The 23,232-nt window shown below is 38.5% G+C and overlaps 1 protein-coding gene and 1 non-coding gene across 3 annotated transcripts in view; one reads left to right on the top strand and one right to left on the bottom strand.

The window, feature by feature from the left end:
* Nucleotides 1-23,232, bottom strand: part of Usp6nl (USP6 N-terminal like) — a 141,586-nt gene that overhangs the window by 77,324 nt on the left and 41,030 nt on the right. The gene's annotated exons all lie outside the window — the stretch shown is intronic.
* Nucleotides 19,398-19,502, top strand: LOC130886309 (U6 spliceosomal RNA). Its single transcript, XR_009058279.1, has one exon. It is a non-coding gene; the product is annotated as a U6 spliceosomal RNA (small nuclear RNA).

Here is a 23,232-nt window from a genome sequence, read left to right as displayed (position 1 = left end):
GCCTCATTCATTAAAAAAAAAAAAATACCTATAGCTTCCATACACACAGGTACATACATGTACACTCACTCTACTTGTGCACCCCGCATGCAAACACATACATAAAACCAGAGATGACATGGACAAACTCTTAACTTACACGACCTCTAAAAGATAAGTATTTTCCAACTGTCTGGTGAGAAACCTGTACAACTGTACTATGTTATACAGTATACATAATACTACTGTATCTTCAATAAATAACAAATCCAGTGTGTGTACCCGCTTATCAGAGTGCCAGTATGGATATCAGAGAATAATTTGTGAAAGTCAGTTCTCACCTCCTACCATGAAGATCCTGGGATTGAACGTGGACTATCGGGCCTGGTAGCAAACCCAACTGAGCCATCTCACAGGCCCTATTCTTAGCATTTTTGTTGGGTTGGTTCCAGCAGGGTGGGAAGTAAAGTAGCCAGTGCTTTATCTTAAGACAAATTTTGAAAAATAATTACGAAAATAGCTACAATTTAAGTAGTTGTGTTTATGCCACCTGTGCATCTGGACCATACAGTGGGAGGAAGTCAGCCCAGACAGCCAGAGATCTACACCAGCAGGGAAGGACACCTTAGGAAGATGCTTGGAGAGAACGGGCTGTGCTGCTCCAGGAACTCGAGGAAGATCTGGCTTGGGCTGGAGGTGAGAAGGCATGAGAGCGGTCTGTTACTTGACATCTTAGCTCTGTGTGACATGTTTTCTTGCCTTAAAGCTCAGTTGTACAGCTTGTCCTTCGTTCCTTCCTCCCCTTGCTTGTTTTTTCTCAATTCTGTCCATTCCTTTTCTTCGACTAACTCTTCAGACAGGAAATCTTTGGCATTCTCTTGGTATTTGAAGATTTTACATTTTATCAATGCCAACTGTGCAGCAACTCCTAAAGGCAATATGTGACAATGTTTCCTGAAACACTGAATAGAAAAATCACTGACCTAGTGAGTCAGCCTCACTACCCAGCTAGTTCCTGTTTTTCTCTACTCTATCACAGCACAGAAAGTCATGGGGTACGGGTGAGCATGGAGGTGGGGATTAGCAACAAAACCTAAACAAAAATATGCAATAGTCTCAGGGAAAATAAGTAGTATCGGAAGTAATTTAAAAATTTTCTAGATACATTTATTTTATGTGTATGAACGTTGCCTACACGTATGTCCATACCCCACATGCATGCTTTGTACCCACAGAGGTCAGAAGAGATCATCAAATCCCTGGGAACTCAAATTAGAGACAGCTGTAAGCCACTGTGTGGGTGCTGGGAATCAAACCGAGCCCACAGAAAGAGCAAGTGCTCTGGCCACTGAGCAGTCCCGCTGAGGAAAGTTTGACTTGAGGGATTTATATGGCAACACAGCATAACCTCTCCAGATGTGTCTACGAGGTCACAAATCATGTATTTCCCCAGAATTCTGTTTGAAATTTTTTATATGAAACCTAATTCTCCAGCACCTGACAATAAATCATCAACACACTGTAAAAGATGAAACAAAATGACAACATAAATAGTACAGACTGTAACAAATAAACAAAACGCTAATGTGAACTAACAATACTTCTGAGAAGAGCAAATGTGTGCGTTCTAATATCTATGGAACTTTACTTTCCTGAATTTCTAACAGACATTACAAAGCATGTTTCTAGAATTACAAAGAATTTAGAAATACAGGGCTGGAGAGATGACTCAGGAGGAAAGTGCTTGGCTTGCTATATGTGTAAATATTGGGCATGACAGATTACATCTGAACCCAGTGCTTGGGGCCAGGAGCTTGTTGGTCAGCCATTCTAACCAAACCAGCATTAGTGAAAAAGATTTGTCTCATCTTAAAACAAAACAAAAACAAAAACTGTGGAAAGTGATAGAGGAAGATACTTAATATTAACATCTACATCTAGCTTCCCCCCCATACACCGGCATACATACATGTACACAAACATACACCACACATGTATATCACACACCTAAATATGAAATATTAACAAAAAATCACACTGACATTGCAATTTATGGTTTTTAAAAATTGTACAAACGTATTTTAAGCTTTTTAACAATTGTGCTAAATAGAAAGCTAAACTTTCTCAATTTTCTTGTGAGACTTTAGCCAGATAGCTAAAAAACAACTTTAAAAAAAAAGTCAGCTACACTAATCAGAATAATTCTGCCTTATCTCTACGGATACCTAGAGTCTCAACTGACAACAACTAGTAGCCAGCCACGAAGTCAGTGAAAAGCAAACGAAAAATACAGAATATGAGTCTATCTTGGGAAATGAGAGGGATTAAAGTTTCCAATATATTATTGGTTCAAAATTTATGAGCACCATTTATTGCTCTTCATCTAACTACCACAATACAAATATGAACTAAAAACAGTTCCTCCAAAAGATCACCATCTCCTGAGGGAACTGAGACTGCAAATTCTGTCCCTTAATGACGGTAACAGCAAAGTTAACCTACAAAGCAACATGTTACAGAAGTGTTACAATAATGGCAGGAACTCATCATTTGAACAAGAGAGTCACACTGCACAGTCCTTTGCCACTAAACCAGTTGTTTCACTTATGGTCACCTTAAAGCTAGCCCGGAAAGACAAGTTAGTTATCATAACCTGACCATTTTCCTTCACCTTCTTTCATCACAATTGGATAATCATCCCTTGGAACAGAAAATAAATATATACAAGAAAATAAGAGGGGTGGGACATAAAGAGTCCTTGCCTAGCATATGCCAGGCCCTGGGTCAACCAGAACCAAAATGAAAGACAGAAAAAGAAACAAAGAAAAAATAAGAAAAAGAAAGAAATCACTGAGAAGACTTAGGAGAATGTGTGTCAGTCACCACAGAGCAAGGAAGGAAGGAGGTCCTGGGGCTCACTAGCTACTGCTCTATCCCAACGAGCTCTAGGCTCACAAAAGACTCAATCTCCAAAAAATAAGGTGAACAGCAATAAAATAAGGTATCTGAAATTGACTTTTGGCTTCTACACACATGCACCTGTACATAAACCTGCACATCCACACGCACAAACAAGTACACACACAGACAAGGTATAATATCAATCTGTGCTGGCTAGTTTTCTAGTTGACACAGCTAGAATCAACTGGAAATAGGGAATATAAATGGAGAAATTCCTCTACCAGACTGGTCTGTGGACAAGATTGTGGGACATTTTCTGGATTGATGAATGATGAGAAGGCCCAGGTTACTATGTGTTATGCCAACTTTGGGCTGATGGTCCTTAGTGTTATAAGAATGTAGGCTGAGCACGAATGAGAAACAAAGCAATAAACAGCATTCCTTCAAGGCCTCTGCATCAGTAACTGCTTATAGCTCCTGCCCTGACCTTCCAGATGATGGACTACAGGCTGTGAGCTGATATGAACCCTCGAGTTGCTTTTGGTCATGGATTTTATCACATTCAGACAGCCCTGACTGGCACCAAGACCTATAATCCAAACACTTGGAAAGTTAAGTTAGGAAAGGTGCTGAGAGTTGGAAGCCAGTCTGAGCAACAGACTTATACCCTGTCTCAAAAGATAAATAAATAAATAAACAAAAAAGGTACTCAAGCTGGGAAGGTAACTCAGTGGAAAATCATTTGCTATACAAGCCTGAAGATCTGAGTTTGGATCCCCAGAACTTATGAAAAAGTCAGAGCTCATAGTATGTCTACAAAATCTGTCACTCATCCTTGCATACATAGAAACAAATAATTTTAAAGCTATTTGGGGGCTAAAGCAGGAAGATCACAAGTTCAAGACCTATTAGTGAGGTCCTATTGCAAAATCAAAAGTTAAAAGACTGAGGATGTATGTATATCCATGGTACAGCACTTCTCTATCCTGCAAGAAGCTCTTGGTTTAGTCAACAGTGCCATAAATAAAGAGAAGATGGGGATTCAGGGATTGTGTCTCTAACTCAATGAGGAAACTACCCAAAGTAACTGCCATTTATAAGTCGTCTAAATTATTTTTAATAAATATAACCAACTTGATAATACATCAAGAAAGCATAAAAATAACAGAAATAACTATCAATCCAGCCATTAAAAACCATGAAGCAGGGGCTGGTAAAATAGCTCACTGACTAACATTGCCTACTATCAAGCCTGTTGATCTAAGTTTGATCCCTGGGACTACATGATAGAATTACACAAGTTGTCCAGGACACATGCATGGATACATGTATGTATGTATGTATGTATGTATATGTATACACACATAATACATGGATGGACAATGGACAGATGAATAGACAGATGGATAGAATAAAAATATTTTTAAAGAATTATTTATTTATTTATTTATTATGTATACAGTGTTCTGTCTGCATGTATGCCTACAGACCAGAAGAGGGCACCAGATCTCATTACAAATGGTTGTAAGCCACCGTGTGGTTGCTGGGAATTGAACTCAGGACCTCTGAAAGAGCAGTCAATACTCTTAACTGCTGAGCCATCTCTCTAGCCCCGAATAAAAATATTTTTAAATCTTGAAGCAAAATTACATGTACCAGCTAGGTACATGCCTTTAATGCCAGCACTCAGAAAGTAGAGACAGACAGATTACTATGAGTTCAAAGTCAGCTTGGACTACAGATGAGCCTTTGTCTTTAAAAAATAAATAAATAAAACAAAATTACATGTACTTATTTGGATCATCTCCAAGACATATTTTAAGCATGTAGTTGGAGGGAACAACCCAGGTTCTGAAAAATGGCCAGAAATGCCAGGGGTTAGAAATCTGCACAAAGACACACAGTAACCCAGTGGGTGTCCACAGAACTGATACTGGGTATGAACGGAGGGAGGAGCACTGATATTTCACTCAGTTACCTTCAGTGTACTTCTCATTGCTTATCATGTGTATTTACCTCCTAGTCGAGACACAAAACATGTTTTATTGGAAAGATAATATACATTGGAAGAAAACTTCTTGGGAAAAAAGCTGGAGATTTAACACAGCCTGTCCACACAAGGAACCAGACTGTGTCGGAGAGACTGGGGCACAGGGTGGCTCAGTTTTCTGATACACAAGCCTCCTTCCATGTGCTCACTTTCTTTGCTGCTCTAAAGAAGCAATGATACAAATGAGGAGATAGACACAATGACCAAGGCCACAGTTACTGCTTTTCTCCTATGATCAGAAGAATCCCACCAGATCGTTGAGAAGGAGTGTGTGCACGTGGTGAACAGAGGGGAAAGAGATCGTCGTTGTCACAGCTTCTCAATATGTGAACACATGGAAGACCCAGAGAAATAAACTCGATCACCTCAGTGATGAATGAAACAAAAAGATCTAAAGGTCACACAAATGCTGATAGGACCAAACACTATGCTATCAAAGTCTGGCTCCAATATTTTAAGCTTAAGTATAAGCCAAGAAACAGATCACATTGTAATACTCTAATCAATTTACCTTCCTGCAATGCACCTCAGTTGTTTTGAAACAGATGTCTTTTAGGAAAATTTTTCCTATAAACTGCTTTGCACAGGGTACTGATCTTGCCAACTAACCATAGTTTTGCCAAAAAAACAAAACAAAACAAAACAAAAAAAACACTGCTTTTCAAGAACAAAACTTTCAAGGTTAGCAAGGGATTAATACATACAAAAAGCTTTAATAAACCTGCTAACATACAAATATTACTACCCTTGTTAATAGTACATTTCTTTAACTTTTTGTATATGTCTGTGCATTAAGTGTGTGCGTGCATAAGCATGTATGTGCATGTTTGTAGAAGCCAGAAATCAACACCTGCTGTCTTCTTTTGTCACTTATCACTTTATTTTTTTAAGACAAGGTCTCTAGTTGAACCTAGAGCTCACCAATTTGACTAGACTGGCTGTCAAATTAGTGTCTTGATGTCTGTTCCCTGGGGATCTGAACTCAAGTCATCATGGTTGCACACCAAGCGTTTTATCACTTGAGCCATCTCTGTAGCCTCTACATGACTATTTTAATAGTCAGCTAGTGAGGTATTTCAGTTTATAAAATAATGATCCATAGTTGATAATGTCACAAACCCCCATGTGGAAGGCAAGATGTCTGTCCTCAAGATGCTTACAACCAATGAAAGTGCCCTTCAAGTAAGAAATGTATTTACCACAAAACTTTATCAGCAATGAAAGGCAACGGGCACTATCTCAAAACACACAATACAATCTATGGGAGACAACCAGGTTACTACACAACACCAACAGATTCTTACTTGAGAGAAATATTTAGCAGTTGGTAACTTAATCTGAAGAGGAGTTTTTCTAAAGTTGGAAAAATTTTGTCTAAAATATCAATGTGAACACTCTGTTACTTCAATATCATAAAGAGAGTCATGTGACTTTTCTTATAGGCCACACGTGAAGTCTGGCCCATTTGCTCCAGAAACCAGAAGCTCAGGCTGTTCTCATACTGCAAGTACATAGGAATGCCAACAAAACTGAAGTTACTTCCTTTTGACACTATCAAGCACTATAATCTTTTGGAAAATGTGGTTATCTTCTATTACAACCATGCTGTGCAAAGGGCTTTCCTGTGGAATTATGTGTGGAATGCATGGATATCAGTAAACACTTGCAAACTTCAGCTCTCCTAAAGTCTAAAGTCAAGAGTTTTACAACAGTCTGTTTGATTTACAAAACCAATTCTGTCCCAAACAACTAATCCATCTACCAAAAATGCTACTTCATTTTTAATTTGCTTTTGTCTATTTCAACAACACTCTAAATGATTTCTCAGCAGCTCACTGATGTTAGCCCGGGCAAGTCACAGCTTGCCTGAGCTTGAGTCTCTTCAACTGTAAGAGAAAAGATGTCAGGCAAAGAAACATTTACTGTCGACTGTGCCAGGTGCTACTTAAAACAGTTCTAATAGTCTAAACAGATGTTCAAGCATTCTATCATGTGTTAGCTCAAACGATGCTCGCTCTACTGTAGTCACAATTATTAAGTTGCACAAGAGGAAAAGGACACACTCTCAAGTGTCCGTGTGTTTCCCACAGCAGGTGGCAGAGCAGGGTCTAAACAGACAGTTGGAATCCAGAATCCACACTCAATAAGCTACAGCAGCCTATTAATTATAAAATAATAATCTTGCCCAGCTCATAAAATTCTTGTGAAGCTCATATTGAATCAGACTCATCTGAAAGCTTTTAAGTGCTATGTAAATATAAGGTACTTATTACCAAAGTCATGATTGAATGATAAAATTGACTATGGAGTTACGTAAGGAAAAAAAAAATTTTTTAATTTTTATTTATTTATTTATTTATTTATTTAAGTTTAAAGGACTGGATTTTAAGATCAACCTCACATGACTAATGTTCTGAAAGATCTCTCCCTAGGTCACTCAGCTTCTCCTCCAATGCTTCCAGAGATGAAAATCTCACAAGCTCACAGGTCAGCCCATCCCAGCTTGAAATGTTCTTGCTATTATTAGAAATGTCTTCCTTTTTTTTCCCAAACAAAATGAGGTTTATTTCACATGACAGCCCTATAAATACAAACCACTGAGATATTCTCACACTGCTCAACACATGATATTTAGTAAGGTCCTCTTTAAAACTTGATCTCCAAATTCAGTGTGATACCCAAGAAGAGGGTCAAGTGCGCTGCACACCAAGACTTTCCTGAGTCTACAAGCATTACCTTGCCCTCCAGTGCTGGGCTAGCAAGGTGATTATATATATATTCGCATTGACTTAATTAAAATCTCCCATTCCTCTTAGCAATTTTTTCCATCTCAGTACAGAAATTGATATGGTATTTTTAATGTTTTTTCATCATGGCCCATAATTCTAGCCTGTAAATCTAAATATCATATCCATACTTTATCATTATCAACTATATTTTATCCACTCCCTTTATAAATCCAGTTTTACTAAATTTTCATCCTAGTCACCAAAAAATGGTTCAATAATCTAAAACCCTAAGACACTCTAGCTAATACCTTGACTCTGACTGAATACAATAAATTAATACGGTCTAGTAATTAACTATAAGATTCTTACATGACATTTTCTCCACCATCATTTGTTCTCCTAGAATATAGCAGGTACATATTTTTATTTATTTTTGCATACTTATTTACATATTTACTTATTTATTAAATACCCTAACACCCCAAATATCACTAATAGTTCCTTAGGCTGCCTATTCTTTCAAACAATACATACATATATGAGAAAAACATATATCTATATGAAAAAACAGAAAAATGGTTGTTTTAGTTAGCTCATGCTTATTATGCCTGAAAAAAAATCCTAACAAATGTTTTCTTTCAATAAAGGAATAATAAAACTTTCTAAAATATTTTTAAAATTTTCAGAGATATTTATCACTTATTTGTGGGTATATGAGTCTATGGGAAGGTTGCACATGTACCACAGCCTGTGTACAGAGATCAGAGGACAATTGGTTCTCACCTACCATGAAAGTTTTGGGGAATCAAACCTGGGTTGTCCTGCTTGGCAACATCTTACCCATAATGAGTTACTTTGCAGCCTAGCAGTCTTGATTTTTTGTTTGTTTGTTTGGTTGCTTGCTTGCTAGGTTTTTTGGTTTGGTTTGGTTTTTTTTTACAACAAGGTTTCTTGTTAGGTCCTAAACTCACAAAGCTAGCAAGCCACAGGGATCACCTTCTCTCCACCTCCCTAGTGCTGGGATCATGAGTGTCCATATAGCTTTATAAGTGGGTTCTGGGAATTAAACTCCAGTCCTGAGCTATGTCCCTAGCCCTTCTTATTTTCACACTTCTTACCAGTTATAAGCTTTCTCTTCCATTTTTCACTAACACCCTTTAAAAGGCAAACTCAAAGAGCTCCCAAAACCATTCTATTTTGTGTATATTCCTTTATCTTTTCCTTCTCACGATATAAGTATAGATTGTCTTCTGATTCTTCCAGGCTATGGGTATAATCTAACCCTAATTAACTCTAATGCTCTTTCCTAAAGACAATCACATACCACTACTGGCACATAAATTTTTCTTGTAAATATAAGAAGTTGCCATTGCCATCATTTTTACTCTTACTAACAAATAACTGGATTGATGGAGGAAGGTCATTGGTTAAAAATAAAGAAACTGCTTGGCCCTCATAGGTTAAACATAGGTGGGTGGAGTAAACAGAACTGAATGCTGGGAGGAAGAGGAAGTGAACTCAGATGCCATGCTCCCCTCTCCCGGGCAGATGCAGGGCAGCTCCTCTGAGAGACAGACGCCATGCTCTTCTTTCTAGAGCAGATGCGATGAAACTCTGACCCAGGATGGACGTAGGCTAGAATCTTCCCGGTAAGCGCACCTTGAGGTGCTACACACATGAACAGAAATGGGCCAAGCAGTGTTTAAATGAATAGAGTTTGTGTGTTGTTATTTGGGGGCATAAGCTAGCCAGGCTACCAGGAGCTGGGGCGGCAGGAACACAGCCCACAGCTCCCACTACAGAATGGCGCCCACGTGGATAACTGCATCCACAGAAAGCCTGAGAAAGCTTGGGAAAGAATAGAGTAAAGCATGTTTTCTTGGTAGCAGCAATTTCTCAGGTCTGCTCTGCTTGCTAGAGGCAAGCAAGCACTCTCATCTAAGAGAGGCTTCCTGACTCAGCTTTAGCTGCAAAATCCTGCAGCTCATTAAGAGGTCCTGCCACGAAACACTTAAATGGTATTGATAAAAGCTGAATGCATGCTTTTCGGTTTTCAGCCATAGCAGGAAAAAATGCGCCGTTTAAAAATGCCGTCTTTCTGGGTCGTCCTGCCAGGGCAAACTCTGACTGTTTGAGGCAGGAGGTCAGCTACCGAGAGAGCATTTGAGTGTTGTAGCTTTTTTGCTGGCAAGGATCTTGAAACGCCACAGAGTTGTGGTAATAAACATGGCTACAGCCAGTACCTCTGCCATGAGGCTGGAAAGCTAAGGAATGGGCTGGATCTAACCGGCAAAGCCACGGCTTTAATCCTAGCCATATTGCTCAGTAATTTAAAGGCTCATGTGGTCAGAAAAAGAGAGAGAGATACAGTAAAGAGAGATTCAAAGACAAAGAAAATTTCTAAATGGTTTACAGTATGTTAAAAGTATATGCAGGCTAAAAGTTAAAGTTCTTAAAAAAAAATAAGGAAGAAAGAGAGTAGTTGGGTGTGGTAGTACACACCTTTAATCCCAACACTTTGGAGGCAGAGGGAGATTGACCTCTGTGACTTCAAGGTGTGGTAGCACACGCCTTTAATCCCAATGCCTGGAAGGCAGAGACAGAAGGATCTCTGAGAGTTCAAGGACAGCCTGGTCTACAGAGTTATTCCAGGACAAAGATTACAGAAAACCTGTCTCAAAATAAAAGTAAAATAAATGAAATAGAGGTTAAAATAAAGCTGCACAAAGATGGAAAATACACAGAGAATCTTGATACTGTACGCTATTATGCTCTTTTTGAATTGTTTGAATGCTGAGGAAGGAACAACAGCTGCTAAAAGATATTTGTTTATAAATGCTACTGAACTAATGCAACATAGATATTTTGAAAATACCTTGACTTCAGAATTTGAATCTAAGGATATGATACTTTGGAAAAGAGATTCTTCTTTTGTTTTCACAGAGGATGAGACCCTGTTGATTTTTTCTATTCCAATATGGTATGATAGACCACACCCTCCTGAAAGGTTGCTGTGAACACCTTCAGAAAATTACTTCACTCAACTACCGACTGAGATGACCCTGGCACACAGGTTACACCATGAAAGATCTGAATAACAGCGCCCCCATTCAGCAGGAAGCAGTTTGGAGAGAAAAAACTGCGCCCATGTTCCCAAATGTTGTTTATAAATGTTCTTTTATATTTAAAGAGGGAGATGATATAGATGTGAGTAATTTGCATTGATATGAATCTTGGTTTATTGATATAAATTTAAGGTCAATCTTGTTATATGTATATGTATTTCTGATATTGATTAAGGTATTGTGATTGTGTAGTTCATGTAAAAATGTAATGTATATAGGTTGTTAATGGATAATCATCTATAATAGTCAAGCTTGTAGTCATGTTAGTTAGATTTTCTAGATGTACATAGATATATTTTAGATAGACATTCTTCATATCTTTCAAAGACTACGGAATATGCTATTTAATGTTTTAATAACTTAGGACTTTTCATGACAATGAGACACTCTGCTCCTGGCAGCACCAATCTACTTCAAGAAGAAGATGGGCATCGAAGAGGCTCCTTATGGAGTTTGATAGCCATTTGGGCAAGAAACTGCTCTTGCCTGGACTGTTGCATAAACTGGACACAAAGAACCCCCAGAGACAGGACTGCTGAACTTGCCTAAAGGTGAGATGATCTTTCGGGGTTCCTGATTCATGAAAGAGTCTGCAAGACATTCTGCAGGATACAGCAGATAGTGACTGAACTGCCTTTGAAATTTCCTGCTTCATGGAAATGTCTGCTGGACACTATGGACCTGTAAGCCGAAGATGGATGCCCCAACAGTACAGAGGAACTTTGGGTGGCTGTCCAGACAGCAAGATGTCTCTGTCATTTCTAGAGTTTGAAAGTTGCTTATTTCTTGTTTGCGTAGGTAATATTATATCCTTTTGGAGTCTTTGATGGAGTTAAAGAATATATAGATAGTTATAGTTTTCCTTAGTTATGATAAAGATAAAATAGATGTAAATATTGTAATTTTTACTTAATAACTGTTTTGTTATATGTAATTTTGCTATGTTATAGTTAAATCCTTCCTTTGTTTTTTTGTTTAAACAGAAAAAGGGGAAATGATGGAGGAAGGTCATTGGTTAAAAATAAAGAAACTGCTTGGCCCTCATAGGTTAGAACATAGGTGGGTGGAGTAAACAGAACAGAATGCTGGGAGGAAGAGGAAGTGAGCTCAGATGCCATGCTCTCCTCTCCCGGGCAGATGCAGGGCAGCTCCTCTGAGAGACAGACGCCATGCTCTCCTCTCCAGAGCAGATGCGATGAAACTCTGACCCAGGATGGACGTAGGCTCGAATCTTCCCGGTAAGCGCACCTTGGGGTGCTACACACATGAACAGAAATGGGCCAAGCAGTGTTCAAATGAATAGAGTTTGTGTGTTGTTATTTTGGGGCATAAGCTAGCCAGGCTACCAGGAGCTGGGGCAGCAGGAACACAGCCCACAGCTCCCACTACACTTGATAGCTGGAACTGTCCTTGAAAAGCAGTTCCTTTCACTGTCCCCATAACCCCCTAACATACACACTTAAAGCGAGAAAACAAAATGGATTCATACATGTATAATTAAGCTCTATTGCCAGGTTCAAATTCATACTGGAAGAAAAAAAAGATGGCTATAAGTGGTAAGATTTCATAGACTCAAGGGGTGTCAACAGAAACTCACAGGGAAATGACATTTAAACACATTGTTCTGAAATAAACAGTTTATCTCTATTAGGGAAAAATAACTTGACCGTTACTTTTTACAGTACACAAGAATTAAGTTAAATCACACACACACACACACACACACACACACACATATGAGCAAAAATTACCAAATTTGTACCTTCAAAGCATTGAGTATGCAAATTTTTCTTTTAACTAAAATAAGCACAAACTATAATAGAAAATTGTCAAAAATAGATAACATCAAAATTAAAAACTTCGACAAGAAAGATAGCTCTGTGGTTATGACAGCTTGCTGCTCTTGCTGAGGACCCAGATTTGCTGGGTTTCCCAGCACCCACATGGCCTGACACCATCTGCAACTCCAGTTCCAGAGGATGCAATGCCCTTTTCTGGCCTCCAAGGGCACCAGGCACTCCAAGCAAAGCCCTCATAGACATAAGATATAAATAAATCTCTCTAAAATATTAAAACTCCTATTCTGTTAGAAGTACAATAAAAAAAAGACAAACCAAACACTAGAAGAAGACATTTGTAAGACACGTGCCATCTGTAAAAGGCTTATTTCTACTCAAAACACAACTCCAAATATAAGGTGTTTTTTAATAGGCAAAAATGTATTTGAACAGACACATCACAAAAGAAGAAAGCTGAACAGCCAAAGAGTATACAAAGATAGCAACACCCATCATCAGGGGGAGGCAAATCAAACTACAATGAGATGCTACTATAAATAAAGTCAAAGGAATGAAAGGGGGTGACAACAACAAGGAGCACCTAGAACTCTCAGACAGTAGTGGTGAGAAGACAAAATGATTCAGACACATTAAAGAGGGGAATCACAGTTGTTAAAGGTAAACTTTGCCACACTACCCAGCTTCTCATTGCCAAGTACTTATCCCAAGAAATGAAAACACACACTTAATAAAGATTGTGTAAACATTCATACAGTTCAAAACTAGGAACAATCTAAATGTCAGCTGGTAAACAGGTTGGAAAATTGTGGTCAATTCATACTTTGGAATACTGTTCAACAAAAAAAGAAGAGAACTACTGATAGCATAGATTGACACCAATTTCAAACCCAAAGACCTCCTACTGTGTAAATGTATTTATATGAAATTCTAGAGAAGAAAGAACCACAGTGTCAGAAAGTGCAGCAGTGAGTACCTGAGGCTGTCAGAGCACAAAGCACAAGAAAACAAAAAATATTTAGGCTTCTTGGTAGAACTATTCTGTTTCAGGAAGTGACAGTGATTATCTGACTATATAAAATTACCAAAATTCATCAAGCTGTACTTCAAATGGATGGATCGTATTTTATATAAGTTACACAGCAGTAAACCTGGAAAAGTAAAAGCTCTGACAATTACTGAGTACTTTAAATTTTGCTTTATTATACTCAAACTTCGTGTTTTCAAGAATTTATCTTCTAATCTTCCACTTCTAGATTGTTATAAAAGCAAAGATATGAGCAGTACAAAAAGTGCTCACCGGCCAGCTGGGCATGCAGCCCACAGCCTTCCAAACAGGACCTGCTTTTCACTGCACGCCTGTGGCACAAACTTTGGAGGCCAGTTACTTCCTCAAGATTTTACTTAAGTGATAGTCCATAAGGTGATTTTACCTTCATGCCTAGGAGCCAGTCACCTTCTGTTCCTTCTCAAATTCACTATGGTTGACTCCTACCACTTTTCCATTTCCAACCTAACAGGTACTTCCCCAGGAAAATGTCTGTTGTATGACACCCTGTGTCTTTCTTCACAGAAAATTCTGAATTCATCATCTCTTTGTGTGGAGCTCGTTTTCAACTTCTCTTCTAGCTCATGGCTCAATGTGCAGCATTTTATTTGCTAGTCTAACCGGTGCCTGGAACAGGACCCTGACACTTAATTGCTGCTCAATAAAATGATAGAACAGCTAATCACACCATGGTGACATGGATACTACAGCAAGCATGCAAAACCTGGCTCGGGAGGTTAATGGTACAGCAGCGCATAGCTCCTAAGGGGTCAGATTCTGGCCCTTCTGATGCCAAGTCCTTGCCAATTAACTACATGTTAAGTGTCAATCAGTAGCCTAACAGTCACTGATCTCTACAGCAGACTATGTTAGGCTTATGTACCCAGGATCTTAACTGAGATCCCAACATAGTCTGAAAAGTGTTAACATTTCTTTCCTGAAATTTTATTTGATCAAATGTTTTTTGAAATGGCTGTGTCAGAGTGATTATTTTACTAAACTGAGATATTCAGCCTGACTATACTTCCTAGAATAGACACTAATTAGCTACATATAAATTTAGCACATTCCTTATGTAAGGGATGTACATTTCCACTAAGTAATGCAGTTCTTGCATGTTCATTCAGTTAACAGGGGTCTCTTGTCTCACTTGAGATTAACAGGAGTCTGTTGTCTCACTATTCTGACACACTACTAGCTCTCACTAGACTACACTTCCTGCCACGACCAAAGAGCAAAACAAGACACTATGTGTAAAGGCTTTTAATGTACTTATATAATTGCATATATGCACCAATTTAAAAAAAAAGACTATGTTTAGCAATGTGAGCCTTTCTACAATGATTCTATTCACTGGGGAGAAAAAAAAAACAGAATGAAAGAGTTTTTGAATGACAGTGAATTTAAACAGTGAGTCAGAATGAGTCAGCCTTAAGTATAGAACTCAAAATTCTAAAGGGACACTACCATAAATCCTGTGATGTCAATCTTAATCCTCTTCAAAATAAGGAAATAATGCTGCTGAGTGCTGAACTCCTGTTCTTAGCATAGCTGTGGTTTTGCAATGTGTGTAACTACATGGTTTAAAGACTAAACTTACAGTGCTGCCTGTGGAAACGGGTGCTAGGAAATTTTACATCCTATATAACTGGCTGCAACCACAGGCTTGGTGAAGTTAACTAATACCTTTTTGGATGAGAATAAGATTGAGCAAACTCTTTTATATTGCAGTAATACAATTTACATCATGCAGAAAATTCATAAATGCCAAACACTCCTCCTCATTTACTTATTCCACCTATAGCATTAGCATCCCAGGCTTTAAACTCAAAAGCTTGGTGTCATTTTAACAATTTCTCGTTCACACTATACACAAAATTTCTCACTAAATTCTTTGTATTCTTCTCAATCTCCTTGAATTTTTAATTTGTCTCACTATTATATAAGCCCACAACCATATATTGGCCATGGAATTCAAACATTTGTTGAATTCAAAATAAAGGTACAATAATTGCCAAGTCATACATGGCTTGCCAATAACAACCAATACTTAAATCCAAGCCTTTAGAACAATTCTACAACTAACTTGAATTTCTATATTTCCTTGTAAAGAATAAAGAAAATGTGATTTAGACAAGAATACCAGAAATAACAGATTACTCACTCATAAAACCAATGTCAAGGGACTACAACTCCATCCACTCATTAATTAACTCTAGTAATTAGTACTAGATAGTTCACAGAATAGCACAAATCCATGATGTCTGTCTATCAAGGAAGGAGAAAGGGAATGAGAGAAGAAGGAAGAGACAAAGTGGGGGATAGGACCAACACCATGTAAGTTTTTTTTCAAGAATCAGATTCAACGCAATCACTAAAATTAAAAACTCAATTTGACACCAAATTAGATACAATTGAAAAGATCAACTTTTTAGACAAATCTGAAAACATATAGATTGTAAGAAAAAAAAAGGAAAGGGATATGAGATCATGGACAACATTTAAAACTCAAGGAAATAGTATAGCATATTTATTATCAGAGTTCCAGAAATGCAAGACAGTGGAGATGCAGTTTTTGAAGAAGTAATAAAAAACTTAAAAGGACAAAACAGTATCAATTACCATTAATATTAACAACTCCAGGCACTTAGGAGAAACACAAAAATTAAAGGGCAAAGAAGAAATCTTAAAAAGCAGAGAAAGGGCCAGAGAAGTTTTCAATAAGTGGGAATAAAATTCCTAAACAAAAACTATGAAAAAAAGACAGTGAAATAACAAGCTTAAAATACCAAAATAAAATTACTACCAACTTAACATTTCAACTATTTTTAAGAACATCGCTCCAAATTTAAGGAAAAGACACTTGCAGATAAGCAGAACTGGAAGGGCACACCCTGAAACTGAGCTCACCCCTAGTACTCCGGTACCTGTACCATTAATCTCAATGTCTCTAGCCCTGTGGTCACTGTACCTTTCCACCTGTGCAATTCAAATGTGCCCCTCCCTCAACTCCTGCTCCTATGGACCACCACACTGATTTATTTCAGCTAAGTTGCTATAAACAAACCCTGCCATTTAATCCTAGTCAAATTGCAAGTATCATACTTAAGTTATATTTTAAAATCTCAAACAGATTAACTCTCTTCTGGTACAAAAGAAGGGCAAACATGAGGACTGCTTTCTTAGAGTTTTGGTCAATGTTCAAATCCAAAGTACAATGACTACATTTAAGCATAACTTATTTTGCCAAATATTAGGAGATGTTTTATAATTATCTAGATGACATACTTAGTTCAAATGCTAACACAATCTAATTTTTTAAAAAACGCTTTAGGGGGAAAATCATAGAAAAGCAACAATAGCCATTAAGATTGTTAAAATTCCTAAATTAAGAGTTCAAGTAGTAAATGTATTCTGTCTAAAACCACAGACTGTGTGTGTGTGCATACATATACCAATATAAAAATACTGTTTACAATACACACACTATAACACACAAACTGAGTTAGAGGAGTTTCTGGAAATTATAGATTAAAAATATTAATTGCATATCACCATAGAACCTGCATCTGGCGATGGATGGAAATAGAGACAGAGACCCACATTGGAACACCGGAATGAGCTCCCAAGGTCCCAATGAGGAACAGAAGGAGGGAGAACATGAGCAAGGAAGTCAGGGGGTGCACCCACCCACTGAGACAGAGGGACTGATCTATTGGGAGCTCACCAAGGCCAGCTGGACTGGAACTGAAAAAGCATGGGATAAAACTGGACTCTCTGAACACGGCGGACAATGAGGGCTGATGAGAAGCCAAGGACAATGGCACTGGGTTTTGATCCTACTTCATGTTCGGGCTTTGTGGGAGCCTAGCCAGTTTGGATGCTCACCTTCCTAGACCTGGATGGAGGGAGGAGGACCTTGGACTTTCCACAGTGCAGGGAACCCTGACTGTTCTTTGGACTGGAGAGGGAGGGGGAAAGGAGTGGGGGGAGGGGGAGAAGAGTGGGAGGAGGGGGAGGGAAATGGGAGGCTGGTAGGAGGCGGAAATTTTTTTTTCAATAAAAAAAATATATTAATGCTTCGGCATATTTAAGTTAAAGGCAATACTTACTGATCCAAATAACAATGTCTACTTCACACTCTAAGGCAAAAGAATTAGAATCTCAGACTGAACATGGGTGCCTGCTTTTAAGCTCAGTACCTGGGAGGCAGAAATAGGCAGATCTTTTTTGAATTCAGAACCAACCTGGTCTATACAGCAAGACAAACAAACAAAATTCAAATTTCAAAAACACCTTTAAAAAGTATATAGTCTAAGAACATTTTTAAACTCACTAATAGCAACTTCCATTTCTTAAGTTAAGCAACACTTCACTTACCAAGCTGTCTCAAATAACAAAGAAGCAGAGACCCAGAGGCTAACAAAGAAAGGGGGAAAGATTTCTAAAAAGTAAAAGTAGGGTTTCAAAAAAAGGTCATTATCCAAAAACAAGTCTCTCAAAACCTTCACTCAAAGCCAATTTATCCATTTTCATTCAGAATGACTTTTACAAACAATTAACAGCAAGTTGATGGTTGCTTTTATTCCAAGTTAAAGACTAGACACAGAAAATTAGAGATGGGGAATGTACATTAAAATAAGATATACAAAATAACTGCTTGCCTAAATAAGTCAGAAGATAGGGGCTAGAAAGATAGCTTAGCCTTTGCTAAGCTCTTCCACAGGACCCAAGTTCAGTTCCCAGCAACCACATTACATTGGCCAGCTCACAATCACCTGTAACTCGATCTCTGCAGGGATCTGACACCTCAAACCTCCTTGGGTACCTACACTTAAGTATACACACTCACAGAGACACATACAGATACAGACACAGACACACACACAATTAAAAATAATAAAAAACAAATCCTTTTTTTAAAAGTCATGGAAAAATTAACTATAAAAAGAAATAAAAACTACCAGGTGGTGGTGACTCACGCCTTTAATTCCAGCACTTTGGAGGTAGAGGCAGGTGGATCTCTGTAAATTTGAGGCCAGCCTGATCCACAAAATGAGTTCCAGGACAGCCAGGACTGTTACAAAGAGAAACCCTGTCTCAAAGAAGATGAAAGAAAGAAAGAAAGAGAGAGAGAGAGAGAGAGAGAGAGAGAGAGAGAGAGAGAGAGAGAGAGAGAGAGAGAGGAAGGGAAGAAGGAAGACCACTTAAACTAAAATCTATTTTGATTGTAGACTAGGAAAAATACTATAGTCTATATGTGGTAAGATGCTAAAATAAAATTTCAAGTAATTTCATCAAAAATTCTTAAAATAGGGACTGGAGAGATGGCTCATGGGTAAGAACACTGACTGTTCTTCCAGAGGACCAAGTTCAAGTCTCAGCACCTATATGGAAGCACACAATCATCCTTCACTCCAGTTCCAGGGATCCAAAGTCCTCTTCAGACAAAAAGCATGCACCTGGTGTACAGATATACCTAAACCTCCATGTGTATAAGATAAAAGTATTTTTTAAAGACTTGTGCTTCTTGCATTAAAAAAGAAAGATGGCTCAACAGTTAAGGGTACGTGCTGTTCTTCCAAAAGATCAAGCTGAGATCCCAGCACCACATCAGGTAGCTCACAATAGCTGCAACTACAGCTTTGGGTTTCTGACACTTCTGGTCTCTGCAGGCATCAACACTCAACTCACATGCACATACCTACATGAAGACACACACACCTACATAATTAAAGATGATAAAAAATATTTTAAAGGTCACATCAGTGATCACTTTGGCAGCATATTACTAAAATTGGAATGACACAGAAAAAATTAGCATGGACCCTATCCAGGCATGACATGTAAATTCATTAAGTGTTCCATATTAAAAAAGAAATCACACTGGAAACAATGAAATGGCTTATCAAGTAAAGGTACTTGCCACCACGCCTGAAGACCTGAAGTCAGTCTCCAGAATCCACATGGCAAGGAGAGTTAACTTGGACAACTTGCTCCCTGACCTCCATTTGCGAACTATGTACACGCAAATAAATAAATAAATGTTGCTAAAACTCGCACATAACACTTAGTTTTCTAATCTACCAGCTAATACATTCTTGCAAGATAGTCAAGTCATGCAGAGATCTATTAAGAAAGGTGCAATCTCTGGTAGCCCTGAGGATGCAGCAGTGGCAGCTTGTCTTGGTGGTAACCAACAGCTATCTAACTGGACTTAATACCTGCCCTACAAGAGAGAGACCATGTCTAGTACTAGGAATCTAGCTAACTGCTCAACACTAGTGAAGTCATGATTATTAGAAGAGAATCTATAGCCACTAATTTACTAATAATCCCTAATAACAATCTATAAACAATTGTCCTTATACCCACAGAATAGTTAGTCTTCAGCCCTCATCAAGGAAACTTCTCTTTGCAACAGATGAACACCACTACAGAAAACCACAACCAATCAATATGCAGAGTTGCAGAGCCCAGGCCCAATGAATACAACTACAAAACACTCCCTTACCTTAGGCTCAGAGAACATTGCAAAAGGGGTATGGGAGTGTATGAGAAAAGATTCTAAGAGCCAGAGAATCAGGAAGCCTGCCATAAGATTGTGTCTCCTAGTAATGTCAGCCACCCATAAAGTCTCACCAACATGACTGTGAGCTGAACAAGGATGACACCAATGACTAAGCCACACTGAATGGAGAAAAGCCCATGAGACCTCAACCTTACACACAGAACTACAGGCTACTGAGGAAAGCGGGAAGAGGAAAGGTGGTCCTCCTCAGGGAAAAGCATACCAATTGGTTGTCTAGTGCTAAACAGTCGGCCCTGAAAACATACATACAGGAAGCATTATTTGGACTGACTAGGTCATATTTGGGAAAACACATGGATAGTCATACAATTACATAAACGCAATAACAATTAGTTAAGAATTAAAAAGTCATAAATTTGAAAGAGAGCAGGAAGGGGAACAGAGGAGGGCTTGGAGCGAAGGGAAGGGAGAAATGCTGTAATCAAATAATAATCTTAAATTCTTTTAAATTAAAAATACAATCTCATTCCTCTCTTCTCTTTCTCAATCCTACTCCCCTATGTTAATATTTTCAAAACTTTCTCCTTTGCACATTCCAAACAGATATATAATGATATCATACTCATACACTGATGATACATTAGCATGCAAAGAGTCGTACTACCCATGTTCTTTAAAACTTTTCAACTTCTTTCCCAGGTTGTTCAGTTCCAATTACACTGTCCTCGCTGTGCACAAACATCTCTTCTTCTGGCAGTCTCTACTAGAGTGGGGAGACTGAAACATCGCAATTGTACGGGCCTTACTGCATTCTGTGCGTGGAGGAAAAAATATTAACTTCTTTACAACACTGAGCCACAGACTGGAATAGGTAATCAAGATGAAATAAAGACTAAAAAACATGTACCAGGAGCCAGGGAGATGGCTCAGTAGGTAAAGGTGTTTGCCACACAAGCCTTATGGTCTGAGTTTGACCCCTAGAGTCCATGTTAAAAACCAGATGCAGTAGCATGCACCTGTTATCCCATTAGTCCTATTGAGAGACAGGAAGCAGAGACTGGAGGACTGACCAGAAACTCCTGGGCCAGCTAGCCTGGAGTGACTGCAGAAACAAGACAGGCCCTGCCTGAGCAAGGCAGAATGAAAGAGCCAGCTCCTGAAAAGTATCTCTAACCTCCACACTCACTGGGGCACAAGCACATCTGCAGTAGCACACAGACTTGGAGGCATGATGGGGAACCTTCTTCAGGCAATGACCTTTAAGAGGCTGGGCCAGGTTGGGGCGTCACTTTTTGGGTTCACAGAGAAAACCACCGGCCCACCCCGCTCGCTTTCTCTCTCTCTCTCTCCCCCCCCCCATGCTCCACACCCTGAGGTTGGACCTCTCATTCCTGTTCCATGAATTTATTTTTCCCTTACAATAAAGAATAATCTTGGAATACTCTTTTGGAGTTAGTTTGGGATTATTTGACTTGCCCCCCCCTTTACGCATTCATTTTCAGAAGCACACACAATAAATAAGTTTAAAATAAACAATTCAAATTTACCAACTTGGCCTTAACTATAACACACAATCACACTAAACATCACTCACATTGCTAACTGTGGCCAGTCTCAGGCAGATGACATTTCATTAGTGTGTCCCTGAATTGTCAAACACTGGAGGTTCCTATATAATATTCACATAACTTCTCTGCTAATAACAACCCAAATCATTTTAACAGAAATGCTGCAAGATTTAAAATGAAAAAAAAAGCAGATTCCCTAACAGCTTGCAGTGGTGGTCACATGGTGGTTATGTGTGGTTTAGAAGAAAGCACTGGGTTTCCTTACACATGTACCACCCACTCTAGATTTTTTATTTTTCTTTTTCCTTCTGATGATTTTTGGACCTAAGGATACAAAACAGCAGCTAGCCCACACTCACAAAGGCAAACACTGAACATAAAAAGAGTTGGTTATTCAAGCTACTGTAACCACTCTACCGAGTCCATCTACCTGTACAGCTTGAACTATTCACTGAGCAATAAGCTTCTTCCAGCTATATGCAATTCTAATGCTACACATCATTCTCATACTTCTGACACCAAACATCTTCTCAGGAGTTAGCAGCCATGTACACTTCTAACTCCTCTGCTGCATCTGTCCAATCTGCACTCTGTTATCTCAGTCCACAAACAGAACTGCGGTGCATGGGAACCCACTATAGTAAGGTCTCTTCCTTTCCTTTCTTCAGTCATACTCCAAATTTCCCATTTCCAAATGCAGGTTTCTAATGGTAATCAGCATACAGAAGCGCATAGCTGCCTACCAGGTGTGTACACAGAGAAACCCAGCCAAGGAGAGGGAAACCATAAGCAGGAAGCGGGAACTTCAGAACCACTACTCCAAAACACTGCTTCATTGACATTTTGGATTGTGCACTTTACAGAAAGATAAGGGCCTTCACAAAATTATTTAAAACTTCAAGGAATATTCAAACATTCTTAAGAAATACTTTCATTAGTCTAAGTCATATTTTTAAGATCCAGCATCTATAATTTGTTAATGTTTCTGGTAACTGCAGTGATGAACCCATCAGATGTTCAGGTAATCATCATTAAAAGCTCTCCATGACTAAGTAGTATAATGACCTTTATTAATCACTGCATCTGGTATCTGCCAAACAGGAGAGAAACAATACTTGGCAGCCGGTTTTCAAAGAGTAACAAGTTACTTGAATGAAGATGTTTCAGCACGTTTAAATGACATTTAAATTATATTATGATAGTGGTACAAACAAACATTTAATTCCAAGCACCAATCTAAATAACTACTGAAACCCAAATTACTCTCTGGAGAATGTTTATAATATCTACCGGGCAGTCTGTTTCAGTAGTAAAGTCATACTAAGAATTGAATGCTCTCAGTACTGAAGCAACCAACTACATTTACCAATTACCCGTTAGTTGTATGTACATTCATCACTGATGATAAACTATAACCAGACAAGTACAGACACAGATCACTGCATTCTTCAAATTAACTTTCTCCAAAACTCAAAGTCATGGCTTAATAAAAATACTCAAAAAT

The sequence above is a fragment of the Chionomys nivalis genome, chromosome 13 (genome assembly GCF_950005125.1).
Source record: "Chionomys nivalis chromosome 13, mChiNiv1.1, whole genome shotgun sequence".
Lineage (NCBI taxonomy): Eukaryota > Metazoa > Chordata > Mammalia > Rodentia > Cricetidae > Chionomys > Chionomys nivalis.
Note: the sequence above shows the minus strand (reverse complement) of the source record. Positions and strands in the feature narration are given on the sequence as shown.